Below are 13,769 nucleotides of genomic sequence, written 5' to 3'. Positions count from 1 at the left end.
TAGTTCTTTGCTTAATTCCATGGGAGCTGGGTTTCTTTATCAATCAAGAGTCCTATCTAACACGTACCTATATGCCCTACTTTATCTTGGCTTGTTATCACCTCGGCTCAAGCATCACCTTTTCCAGGAAACCTTCCATGAACACCCAGATTAGATTAAACACCTCTTATGTCTCACATTCCCCTCTACCTACCCTTCATCATTCTCTGTAGTAACTGCTATTTGCCCCTTCGTCTCCCACACTTGACTATGGAGAGCTTATGGGCTGAGGGAATCTGCCTTGCTTTTAAAATTTTTCTCTTTTGTCGGGCTCTCTGCTCCGCAGGGAGCCTGTTTCCCCCTCTCTGTCTCTGCCTGCCTCTCTGCCTAGTTGTGATCTCTCTCTCTCTGTGTCAAATAAATAAATAAAATCTTTAAAAAATAAAATAAAATGAAATAAAATTTTTCTTTTTTGTATTCCCACCCTTAACACAGAGCCTGGCACACCCCCAGGCATTCAGATTTTATTTTTCCAGCTCAATTTGTTGATTGGTAAGTGTCCTCAGGTATCAGGGAGTGGTGAAAGAATGGGTTTTGCAGGAAGATGGACCTGAGTCTGAATTTTTCCCTATTAGCTTTGGTAATAGCTTAGGTAAATCGCTTAGCCTCCCCAAGCCTCATTTTCTTACCCGTAAAAGGCAAACAGCAACTAAGTACACATAAAGGCCTTAATACCATAATGGAGCAGAGTAAATGCTCAATGAATGATGGCGCCTGCCTCCACTTTTCCCTCCAGGGTAGAAATCCTCCCTCTCCCTTTTATTTCTGCCCCGCCACTAGTATGGATATCTGTCAAACTGCCCGCCAAGCATGCATTCTCTCATCTTCTGGGATCAGTCCTTGTGACCAGGATGGGGCTGATCCCATGCCCAGGACCAGTGACGGAGGGCTGGTCAATACAAGGGTACACGTTCATGCATAGGCACAAGACCCCAGGTGGGTGAAGAGGAGTCAATCCGAGGATTTGCAAGAATTACTAGAGAAATGGCTCTCTTGCAGCCAAGACTGCTACTGGTAGGAAGATGTATGCCCAGAGGTGTTACTGGGGAGAGCATGCCTGAGAATGAAGCCACCAACGAAGAAAGCCCATCTGAGACATATCCTGATATGCTGGAGTACCTGGATCCAGCTATACCTGAAGGCAATGTGATTCCAGACTTTCCATTTACCTGACCCCCAAAATACAAATACACAGTAGGCTCTTTTGACCTCTGCCTACTTACCACTCCGTAGTCTTCTCCCGGGCCCCAGGATGCTTTTTCCTTTTTGAATGTTTCGGTAAGACTAAGTAAAACTGATCTCCAAAGCCTTACACGAAGATGGCTGGACCCAGCTAAGCACTCGCACTCCTGCCCCAAAGGCGTGGAAATGAGTTTTCTACGTGGGAAGCCAACTCTTACAAAAAGGTCAGGTTGTTCCCATGTATTTTTTTGGCTTACAAAAGAGCCAGGTTGTTCCATATATTCCACTCACAAGGTCTTTGGCTAACTTCCGCCTTCCCCTGCTCCCGGTTGCAGCTTACAGGCAGGGCTTTTTTGATTGCATTACCTTCCACTTCTTTGTTGTGGAGGTTTTGCAATGGCCGATGGCCAAACAGTGGAAAGGCCTGACCAGGAACAAAGCGAGCAATAACCATTTGCAGGAGGTAATGTCCCCAGATAAGAAGGCCTACACCTTTTTTTATGGTTCAATCAAGGAGGAGGGTGTAGGGGGTCAGGCACACAATTAGCATGCTTGGTTCTGGGGCTGTACCTACCTGGGCATCTAGTTTACTGACACTTCAACCTGCCCCTGTCTCCGTCTCAGACAAACCCAGCCCCCGACCAGAAGAGGGTCCTCCCTCACCTACTCACCAAGCAGGGAGAAGTGCCACGGTTTCAAACTCAAGAGCTGTTCAAGAACACTTAACATATCATAAGCCATGAGGAAGAAGGGGCAGCTCGTCAGCGTTCACTGTCTTCTGGGGGAGAGTTGGAGGGGGGACTCCAGATTCAGAGGGAGGGAGTGAACAGTCTTTTCCTACAGGAAAATGGTTTGGGCCCCAAGGACGCCGGGGACCTTGCTGGAAAGTACTTCTATCTGCAGACTTGCCTGGACATCAGCAGGAAGAGGGTCAGCTCGGGAGACAGTCCCTGAACTTCTCTGAGCCTGTTTCCTCATCTGTGAAATAGGTGAACAACATAATCCCTATCGCTGTGAATTACCGACCATCTCTATGTCTCCGGCCCCAGAAAACCTTATTATCTATCATCTTCCCAGTAACCCAACAGATGGTCACGACTGTGATCTCCGTTTTACAGGTGAGGAAGCTGGGGCCCAGAGAGGGGAAGTAACTGGCCCAAGGTCTCACAGCTTGGGCACCAGCCAGCTGGCATTCTGACTCCATGTGTCTGACTCAGAAGACCTCATCTTCCCACTGTATCAGGGCTCCTCACGATGCCTGCCTCGCGTCACTGTGAGTTTTCAGGGACACCACACGCAAAAAGGTAAACGTGCGCCTGTTTGCCCAGGACCCGGCAAGTCTTAGGGATTCAGGGACCTGGGAACTGAGTGCCTGGAGGCAGGTGCAGCTGGAGTCCTCACTTTCATCTGGGCTCTCTGACCCCAGTCCCAGGTGGAGAAGGTCCCTAAAGAGAACAGCTGGGCAAAGTGACTGTAAGTGAGTTATCACCTTTCAATGAAGGAGCACACACCTGGGCATCTGCGCCCTCCAGTACGGGGGCTTCCACCCACGTGTCTGGCTGTGCCTGTCACTCCCAGCCCCATTAGGAACCTGCCACGCACTGGCAGCCCCAAGAAGTCAGATCTGGAGAAGTCTGTGGATCAGCCCAGGAAATGGACACTCTAGTAACTGGATAACGGGCAGAATGAAAGGAGACAGCTGGATCAGGGGAATAAGTAAGTCACGTGACCAAGAAGGCCGGAGGAAGGGGCTGTGGATTCTGGCTGAGGCAGGATGGGGAGCGGAGGGGTGGGGGATGGTGGTCAGGCAGGAATCTGAGAAGGACGCCAGGCATGGGGACAGGAGCAGAGGATGAGCGAGGGAGGAGCTTGAGCACAGAGGCCCAGAGGCATCCAAGCGCACCGGGAATCAAGAGTGGCAAAGGATTCACTATGAGCGCAACAGTGTCAAGGTTGCGGTGGGGTTATAAAAATAACCATAGCAAGAACAGTAATAATAGAAAAGGCGCAGGTACTGCTAACTTCCCCCCCAGACACCGTTCCAGGTGGGGGGGGGGGCGGGGGAGGCGGTTAGGAGCACAATTTGCACATGTACTAGTGTACTAGTCCAATCCATCCTCACAACTGATCTGTCAGAACGGTGCAGTTATTATCCCATTTCATAGACGAGGAAACTGAGGCACAGAGCAGTTCAAGTCCCGGTCTGAGTGCTCAAAGGTAGCGTGTGGGGGAGCAGGGTTTTGCTCCTACACTGTCGGGTTTTTAGAGTATGCTTAACCTCTACCACAGTGGTTCCCAAACTGGGTTCCCAGACCAGCACTGGCAGCTCCCCTTCTAGACCTGCTGAATGAGCGATGGGGGGGGTTGTGGATTCTGGGTATGGGGTGCAGCATTGCCCTTTACCTGTTCAAGAGGGGAGGGAGGCAGGAGAGGAGGGTGGCGACCAGATCTTGGGGCCTCGAGTGCCATGAGAAGGGGCTCCCCCAACTCCTTCGAAGGCAATAGGATGCTAGTGAAGGCTTTTGAGGGCGGGAGCCATCTCTTCTCCTTTTGGGTTTTCCCAGCTAAGGCACAGAAGACCTTGTGATATAATGGTATCCTCGTGACCCAAGATAGAACAGGCAACATCTAACCAGAACACTGAGGCTCCCAAGGTCAAGGCAGCCACCGCCCCTGCCTGAGAGCAAGCGACCTCTGACCCCACTGACCTGATCCCCTATGCTAGTCTCAGGATCCTTGTGCTTCATTCCCCTGGAGGGTAAGTAGAGATACCCCCCCACCCCCCGCCCAAGGATCTCAGGGGAGGAACCTGCCCAGACTCCCCCAGCAGGCGGGTTATAAGGAGCCAGCCTCAAAGCCCAGTGCCCCACCTAGGAGTGGGTGTTCACAGGACACCCACAGAGGGCCACCGGAGCACCTACCAGCTAAAGGCTCTCCCCACACGGCATCTACCTTGGGGAACCCAGACCTGCTCTGTAACTCCAAATCCATTTTCATGACCCAAGCAAATCACCTCCCCTCGCTGAGCCTCAGTCTCTGAGGCCTCTGTGAAAGGAAGAGGCTGGACTCATTTTCTACTATTGCTAGGATCCCCCAAATTCGCCAACAAATGTGCACTGTCGACCTACTGTGTGTCCCAGTAGAGCCGGGAACACAGCATGGGGCCTGCCCCTGGGAGCCCAGGGCCACTGAGACAGAAGGAAAGGCGAAGGCAATGACCCACCCTGGCCATGCACCTGCTGTGTGTGGACTCAGGGCGAGTCCCCAGAGGCAGGGTGACCAACATCTCCACCCCAGGTAACAGCCCCCTGCTGAGCCCCCAAACCAAGTTAAACTCAAAGCTGCACTCAGCCCCCTGCCAACCCAGGCTTCCTGTTCTACTGCCTCCCCAACAGCCCTGGGGCCTGCCCTCTGGGGGCCCCCACCCCTGTACTAGGGGCCCCAGGGGAGGGGCTGTTGTAGGGGGGCGGCCTCCAGACCTCCCTGGGCCTCCGCCTCCCTGCCCAGCCTCTGCACACCACCTACTCCCATGCCTACTCCCACCCAAGGCCAGGTGATCACGGAGTCCTCGCGCTCTGTGTAGGTTCGGTTCCGAAGGTTCTGGGGGCAGGATGTCACTCACAGCCAAAGGAAGTGGGACAGAGAGTTTCTAATGAGATAAAGGAAGAGCGGGGGTGGGGGAGTGGGGAGGTGGGGGGGTGGAGGGGAAGTAGTGCCAGTGGGGGAGGGAGAAGACAAACAGATGGAGAGAGCCAGCCAGCCTGCCAGAGATAGAGAGAGATAGTGATGGAGGAGACAGTCGGAGAGACCTGAGCAGAGGGAGATAGGGATGGGAAGGAGACGGGAAAAGACAAAAATAGAGACCCAACCAGACGCAGGGAGCAGGAACGAGGTGGGGGAGCAGCAACAGCCTGGAACCGGAACCGCAGCCCGTGTCCTTCACTATCCTGCAGTCCAGGCTCCTGGGGCTTCAGGGAGGAACAGAACCTTAAGAGGAAGGTCACTTGCCAGCCTGGCCTCTGTGAGCCCCACCCCCTGTCACAGGGCTGCCCAGATTCCCACCTGCTGAAGGCCACCTTCCCCATGACTCTCACCTGTTTTATACTTTTGTTCAATGGCTTCAATATTACTAGAACATTTTCAAAGGAAACTAGAACCCACTGGCTTAAATGAAAAACATGCCCTAATTAAAAAGAAACTGCAAAAATAAATGCAAAGGAAGTGATCTTTCAGCCTCCTAGCTGGGGGCAGCCACCCAGGGAGCCCAGGGGGAGGTGGGGATGGCGGGGGAGGAGGAACCTAGCAGGGGTGTGCTCCGCGTTAAACAACAGGAGCTCGGAGAGAAGTGCTAGGTTAGCGCCCAGCGGTGACTCTCCTGGGAGTCAACAAAGGCTAGGAGGAGACCTGGAGAGGAAACTCTCATTCTCCAGGGGAAATCCGGGTCCTCCAGGGTGGCACTGGACCCTGTGTTGTGACTCAACTCCTGCTGACCTCCAATATTAACACCCCACTCCACCCCCACGGGCACATCAAACTTCCGGAAGTCTGAGCCATGAATTCTAGCAGACCTGCCAGGCCACGGGGTCACACGGTTCCCAACTTTTGCACCTGTGGTTCCCTCCCCCTGGAACACCTTTCCTGCCCTCTCTACCCAGATAACTCCTACTGGCACAATTTGTACTCCCCCCGCCCACCTCCAGGAAGCCTTCCCTGACTGTCTCATATCCCTGTACCAGTATCCCCCAAAGCACTTAGCACCTGTACGACCTCTCTGGCCTGCTCTCTTCTCCACAGCAATGCACAGGGTCAGACATTCCTCACATCCTCGCAGGACCCGGCATAGCCCCCTTCGTTGACTAAATGCAAGAACAGACTAAAAAAAGAAGCGAAGGCCCCCTGATGCCCATGGAACAGTCGAAATCAAAACAAAACCTTCTCTGAGCTGTGTGGGAAAGTTTCAGGCAGAAGCCCCAAGAGCCAAGTATCCAGCAGGCATTCAAATATTACTATTTTACTATCACCTTACAAAATATTATAACTTAAAGGGACCCAAGAGATAATCAGATCAGGGGTTGCCAGACTTTCTGTAAAGGCCCCAGCAATAAATATTTTCAATTTTGTTGGACCTCATGGTCTCTGGCAGAACCATGAAACTCTGTCCTGTAGTACAGAAGCAGGCCCAGACAGAATGGAAATAAATGAGTGTGGTTGTATTCCAATAAAACTTTATGCACAAAAACAAGCAGTGGGCCAGACTCGGCCCCAGGCGCTGTAGTTTGCCAACTTTCCAGGCAGGCACCGAGGTGAGAGGTGTGGTTGACTTTTTTCTCGTCTGATGCCTCCACTGGAGAGTAAACTCCAGGAAAAATGGGACCTGCACCCCAGCATCTAGCCAAGAAACTTCTACACATTCCTTTCTACAAGGAGTTCGGTGACCCAGGCCCAGTGCCAGGTGCTGGGGCTGCAGATACCCATGGAGGGCAGTCCTCAGTGATTTCTGTGCAGGATGGATGGGGGACTGCCACGGGTGGCCTCTAGAGCTGGGGCAGATCTGAGTTCAAATTTGTACTGCTGTCACATCAGGCCTGTGTGACCTCAGGGCAAGTGACTCAATGGTCTCTGAGCCTCAGTTTCCAGGAAATGGAGTGGTCAGTCACAAATGGCCCCCTGATCCCTTGCAAGGACAGAGAAAGTGTATGGGATGGCGTTCCCGGAGCTGTGCAGCTGGTGTAGATACGCTGGGACACAGACACACACTCACCACGGCACAGGGACCTCTGCGGGCCCCGAGTATCTCACTGTGGGTTATGTGGAGACCTGAACCAGGTAAAGTGGGGCCCTGGGGCCCAGAGACAGGGGCTTCCCACCCAGGGAACGTGGAATGGGGACAAGCTCCCAATGTATCGAAAGCCTTGAGGCTTCTAGGGGCAGACTAGGTATCGGGAGGCCTCAGACAACTTCCAATGTCCTAGAAAAGGAGAGCTGGAAGGACTCTTGACGAGAGTGGAAACCAGGGGTTAAAAATCTTTGTTTTTAAAGCAATGAACTGTGTGTTCACGTGACACCCACCCAGGCAGGCCCATGGTGTTCTCAGAGCCCTGAAAACCTGTACTGGACCAGAGGGCCCTTGGGGCCAGACCATTCACACATGCAATGGTGGGAAATGGTGTGCTGAGGACCACAATGATCAGGAGAGCCCAGGACATTTAAGGGGGAGCTTCAGGCCACTCCAGTTTGGCCCAGGCTCCTGAGTTCCCAAAAGAAGTGGGAAATTGGATGATTCTCTACAAATAATCAAATGTTGGCTCAATTTAAAATAAAATACCATGAGAGCTAAATAGGAACCATCCTGTGGGTAAAAGGCATCAGCTGGCAGCTTGTTACAGTCCAACTTGCCCATTTCATAGGTGGGGAAACTGAGTCTCAGAGAGAGAAAGCACCTCGCCCAATGTCACACAGGAAGCCCAGCTGGGACTCAGCTACCTACCAGCCCATAGCCAGCCCCAACTGCTCAGAAGAGTGGGGGGGAATGGGAGGGAGGGGAGGGATCAGGGTTGGGGGGTAGGAATCTGGACTTCACAAGCCAGAACCCTGCTTGTTCTGTCATCCAGGATGGAGTGTAGACAAACGGGCAGGGAAAGGGATAAACGTGCATTAATAATACATAGCAGTTTGTAACAGTATATGACAATACAGTAATAATAACCGACACCTTCTGAGTATTTTCTATGTGTTGGGCATTAAGACAGGGTATCCAGGGGGAGTAAGATGGTAATTAGGAGTGCAGACTCTGGATTCAAATCCTGTCTCTCCCACTTCCTAGCGAGATGCCCTTGTGCAAGTGACTTCACCTCTCCGTGTCTCAGCTTGTCCAATTCCTATGGGCACTAGGAGGATCAAACGAGTTCATGTACACAGAGCGCCAAGAACACTGCCTCGAGTCTGGTGAGCTCTGGGGGGATCAGTTGTAATTATCGCCTTTTGACAGATGGGGAAGCTGAGGCTCCCCAACGGACACGCGTCGCTCAAGGCTCCAGCAGCCCACCTGACCCTGAGTTGGCGTCACATTCTACCTCGCAACAAGGTAAGCACTAGAGCCCTGTCCGCTCTCGTCCAATCGAGGAGGCTGGTCGTATCTGCACCTCTGTTCTACAGATGGGAAAACTGATGCAGCGGGAGGGCAGCCAGGGAACACAAATGCACACCGGCTGAGTGGAACAACAGGATTCGGATGGAGACGCGAGCCCCTGAGCGTGCACGCTGCCACCATGCCTGCTTTCTAGCCACAGCAGCCCGGTCAAAAGTCTGGTGGATGCACGAATGCACTTGGCAGACAGACTGGCTGCCCTGTGCTTGCCTCCCACCATCTGCGCACACGGGATGACATGAAGCTCCTCCCCAGGGCAGGTGGGCACCACCCTCAGCTGTCCTTCCCTGCCATTTCTGGGGCTCAGCCCACCTCACGGGCTGTTCTCAATGAATTATTCCCATGAATCCTCCTCATGCCACAACTCAGGGTGGAAGAGACCAGAGAAGGGCCATGGGAGGGTGCAGGCATCTCAGAACCTTCTCCAGAGTGGCCCCAGACAAGGTGAATGCATAGCTGCAGAGCACAGAGAAGGGGCCTTGCAGATGGCAGGAACAGGTTGCTGGGGGCAGGGGGCGGGGAGGGGGTGGGGGGGAGATGCTGTTACCCAGACAAGTTTCTGCAGGGCCACAGAGCCATGCCCGGGCTCTCAAATTGCTATCATCAGCCACTGCTGACCCACCTCTCTTACTGCGAATCCGTTCACAAAGCCACGTCAATAATGTTATCATTGTTTTGACAGCCTTACCAATCCCAAGGCGGCACTAGATTCAAGTTCTGACTCGGTCCACACCCATTTCCCCAGCAGGATACACTGAGGCCCAGAGACTCTTGCCTAGTCTCCTGAACCCTTATTCCATTTCCCCAGGCTACCCAGGAATGCTTGGTTTTACAAGGACAAGGGAGGGAAAGTATGCACAAATGAATAAAGGCAGGAGGGGCTGGCGACAGGTGTCAGAGGCCCATCTCAATGACCATCCCAAACAGCAGCTGCCCAGGTAGGATGAGGCTGCTCGACGGGAACCCAGAATGCACCGAGGGATGCAGGGTTCAGTTCCAGAACCAACACACGATAGGCTTAAGAACATAAGGAGGAACGGGTGACCTTCAAGAAACTTGGTTCTTCAGTGAAAATGCCGTGCTCTGACCTGGGCTCTCCCCCAGGCAGCTTCACTCTCACAGAAGGGAAAGAGCATGGCAGAAGAGGTGGGGTCCCAGGCATGGGGGCGATGCCAAGAGAAGGGAGGGGATGTCTGCATGTCATCCCTAGGGGCACCAATGGGACCTGTGTAACTCAGGACTGCAGGTCTCAGGTCTGGGGGCAGAGGCAGCGGGGAGGTGGCATCTGTTGAAACAAGCAATGGGTCCCTGAGGCTGCTCAGATGGCCCACCCCACATGGCCGCCAGGGGAGGTCACCTTCAGAATGAGCAAAGGTGGCCGGGCTGAGGCCCCGGGCAGGACCAGACTCCCTTTTCACCACTGAGGGACTGACCTCTGCAGCTGGCCTTGGGTGGGAAGGTCTGGGCAGTTCCCACTCTCTTCCCTCCTCCCATGCACAGGTTCCTAAAAGGCTCCACCAGGTACCGGGGCGGGCACTGCAAGTCCCTCGGCCCCTCAGTGCCCCCCACCCATCTGCACAGAGCCCAGGAGAATGCCTTCAGCAATTTTGTCCCTGGTGGTCCCAGAGATGCGCCCGGTGACCTGCAGGACACTCCTTATTCTGCTAATGAGGCATTTAACTTGATGCGTATTGGAAAATAATTTATAACGAGCACATCAAAGCCAGTGATTTCAAAGACTATAACTGCTTTGCAGACTACATTTATTTAAGATGATCGGTACCCTCCTCCGCTGCTGGTGAGATTATAAAATGGGGCAGCTGCTCTGGGAACCTGGCACTTCTTCAAAAGGTTAAACACAGAATTACCAGCCGATCCAGCAATTCCACTCTCAGGGATATACTAGGGAGAACTGAAAACACAGGGGCACACACAGACTGGTACACGGATGTTCACAGCGGCAGTTATCACAACCCCCGAAAGGTAGAAATAACCCAAATGTCCACCAGCTGAGAATTGCATACCCATGCAATGGAGCATTAATCAGCCATTAAAAGGTAAGGAAGCACAATTAATGAAACAAATAGAACACTGTATGTTAACTAAACTGGAATTAAAATTAAGAAAAAAAAAACTTAAAAAATAAAAGGTAATGAAATACCAAGGGGGCCTGGATGGCTCAGTCAGTTCGGTGTCTGACTCTGGGTTTCAGCTCAGGTCATGAAGTCTGGGTCCTGATATCAAGCCCTCGTCTGGCTCCACGTTCAGCAGGGAGTCTGCTTCCCCTCCCCCTGGCCCTGCCCCCACTCATGTTCTCTCTCTCTCTCTCAAATAAATAAATAAATAAATAAATAAATCTTTTTTTTTTTTTTAAGTTAAAAAAAAAGTAAGAACTGCTACACACAGCCACATGGACGGACCTCAGAATCCTCCTAAGTGAAAGCCACCAGTCACCAAAGGCCACATTGTGCATGACTCTGTTTACAAGAAACGTCCAGCACAGGCAAATTCATAGAGGCGGAAAATACATTAGTGGTTGCCAGGGGCTGGGAAAAGAGGGATTGAGGAGTGATTGTGGATGGGTCCAGAGTTTCTTTTTGGGTGACGAAAATGTTCTAGAATTAGGTAGCCGTGGTGGTTACACAACTCTGTGAATATCCTAGAAAAAAAAAAAACAACTACTGAATTGAATGCTTTAGAAGGGTGAATTGTAGGATATATGAATTCTGTCTGTAAAGCTGCTATGAAGAGATTTCATGAGGTTTTAATAAATAAGGCGATACAGACACATTCACTGAGTACATAATAGAACAATAGGGATTCAGAACAGTAAATGGGTTCACGAATGACTCAAACCCAATTTCACAGTCATGGAAACTGAGGCTGGATGAGGAGGAATGACTCGCACAGACTACATCACTATTAAACCAGAGTGAGTCACCCCAAGATTTGCCAAACTCCAGAAGCCTGGCCCAACCATCAGGCCACCCAGCTGAATGAAAGGAAAAGACATGGGGTATGGAGAGAGACATCTACAGCCCAGGATGGGAGGTTGATGAGTGAGGGAAAGGGCCAATCACCTCTGTGGGTTTCAAAACAGGAAGTATCCGACAATGCCTACAGAGTGCCAGAGAAGGCTTCCAGGATGGGGCGCTGCCTGAGGCTTCTGAAGGATGAGTAGGAGTTTGCCAGCTCCCCTCCGCAACAACCATACATGACACATGAGGTCAGGTGGTCTGAGGGTGGGTTTCAGCTCTGCCACATCCTACCTGTGGGACCTACTAGGGCCGTGGGCACATGACCTTTCTGAGCCTCAGTTTCCCTATCTATAAAAGGGGAAGAGGACAAATGATAGGCACAGTGCCTTGTAACCACTGCACTCCATTGGAGGGTTCCCACCCTTCCTCCCGAGGGGACGGGCATTTGAGTGGGAAAGTCAGGCCTGACCTCTGCTCCACATAATAACGAGTCTGCCAAGTCCGGCAAAGCAGGCCTGGGTGATCAAGGCCCCCTTCCCTCGCTGCCACTCCCAGTCTCAGCTTTATCAAGCACCTCCTGTCCAGCCCACACTGAGAGGGGGAGTTTGCCGGGCCTGGGTTTTCTGGCGGAATTTCGCCTCCTCCTCCCCAGCGACCCTAAGTTCACCAGGGCTCCCCCTACCCCATGCTCTCGGCGGCCCCCTCCCTAGCCAGAGATTCCGTCCCCCAATGCCTCCACTCTGGACACGCCTCGCAACTGCACGGCGTTGCAAGTTAACTTCCACGCGCCCCCCGCGCGTCCCGGAGCCCTCCCGGGGGTCCCCGCACGCAGCGGAGGGGCCGGGGACCCCGACGGCGGTGACACGCCGCCGCCCCCCCCCCACTCCCGACACACACACGGGCGCTGAGCGCCGCCCGGGCGCGGGGCCCGAGGCGAGAAGAGCGGTCAGGGGGCCGGGGCTCTGCCGCACCCCGTGGACAGCGCTCGGGGCGCCCGGCGCCTGCGGATCCTCGAACCCGCCGCGCGCGCGCCACCTCCCGCCCAGCTCCCAGCCCCGGAGCCCCAGCAGCCGCGTCGGGCCCGGGAAGAAGCCGCCCGGGCTGAGGGTTCCCCGGCCCCCGAGGCCGACCCGCAGACGCCCCCCTGCCGACGGCCGCGGCCCGGGCCCCACGCGCCACCCCAGGGCCACCTACCGTGCAGAGGCGCTAACAGGCGACCCTGCGCGCGGAGCTACTCCGGGCTGGCCAGCCGCCCCGGTAGGGGAGGGGGAGGCGCCCGCGCGCGGGGGCGGGGCCGCGGCGCCGTGACGTCGGGAGGGGGCGGGTCCGGAGCACGGCCCCGCCCCGCCCCCGCGGGCAGCCTCCGGACGGCGCGAAGGGGCGGGACGGCCCAGGAGCTGACCCCGCCCCGGAAGTCCTGTTTTGCGGGTTCACTTACCCCCAGGACGGGCGGCTCACCCCTCTTCCTGTAGGGACAGGTCTGTTTCAGAGAAGTTCTCTTCTGTGTGTAAGCAGCGAAGTGGAAGGTCGTCAAGAAGTGGTGTAAGAGAAGACTAGACCCTGGACAGAGTGCTACTGTGTGTGTAACACAAGGAAAAAAGAGGGAGGGGCTATCATACAGATTCATAGACATCGGGGGTTCTGAAGAAGGGGCTGATTTTGCCCTGCTCCCCCAGCCCCACCCCAAGGACATTTGAAAATATCTGAAGACATTTTTGGTTGTCACAGCTGGGGTGCAGGGGTGTTCTACTGGTGTCTAGTGGCTAGAGACCTGAGATGCTGCTAAACATCGTGCAGTAACACAGGGCAGCCCCTTCCCTACCCACCCCCCCGCCCCGGGGCTGAAATGTCAGTTGTGCTGAGGATGAGAAACCCGGACATACATGAGTAAAATAAAACTACAGGCTTGTAGGTCTCAAGATATTTAACCTCTCTGTACCTCTATTTCTTCATCTGTAATATGAGTATATAATAGATCTATATGTGCGTTACATGCATGTACATTGAAGGAAGGGGAAGGAAGGGATGCAGGTTTACCTTTCGTTGTGAAAAGTTTTGTGTGTGTGTGTTTTAAATAAATCTGTAACACTTACAACCATAACAGCAAACACAGACACAAAGTGTGAAGCGTTTATCTAAACATTTCATCTATATTTACATATTTAAACTATAAAGAACCTGTGTGATAGGTCTATTATCATCCCCATCTCACAGATAAGAAAACCAAGGCATACAGATATTAAGTAATTTGCCCCTGGCTAGCCATGCATTCACTCATAGCTCTTCATTAATTCATTCATGGGTCCAGTGAATAGTGTCTCCAATGTAGAAAGTGTTGGGATTGACAATATGAAATCCCCTGTCCCCATGAAACTGGCTGTTACTGAAAAACAAAAAACAAAAACAAAAACACACATCATATA

General features: G+C 53.2%; 1 protein-coding gene across 4 annotated transcripts in view; it reads right to left on the bottom strand.

Annotated features, from left to right (window-relative positions):
* The window catches only part of TPST2 (tyrosylprotein sulfotransferase 2), a 47,635-nt gene extending 35,005 nt beyond the window's left edge, over positions 1-12,630 (bottom strand). The window contains exon 1 of one of the 4 annotated variants that reach the window (XM_080821262.1): positions 12,541-12,630. The gene's annotated coding sequence lies outside the window, so the exon portion shown is untranslated. The remainder of the gene's footprint in view (positions 1-12,540) is intronic. The other 3 variants (XM_080821261.1, XM_080821263.1, XM_080821264.1) reach the window with 3 other exon arrangements.
* Positions 12,631-13,769: the final 1,139 nt, after the last annotated feature.

This window comes from Martes martes (genome assembly GCF_963455335.1).
Source record: "Martes martes genome assembly, chromosome: 13".
In the NCBI taxonomy this organism is placed as follows: domain Eukaryota; kingdom Metazoa; phylum Chordata; class Mammalia; order Carnivora; family Mustelidae; genus Martes; species Martes martes.
The sequence above is the reverse complement of the archived record's forward strand: the minus strand, read 5'-3'. Positions and strand labels throughout refer to the sequence as shown.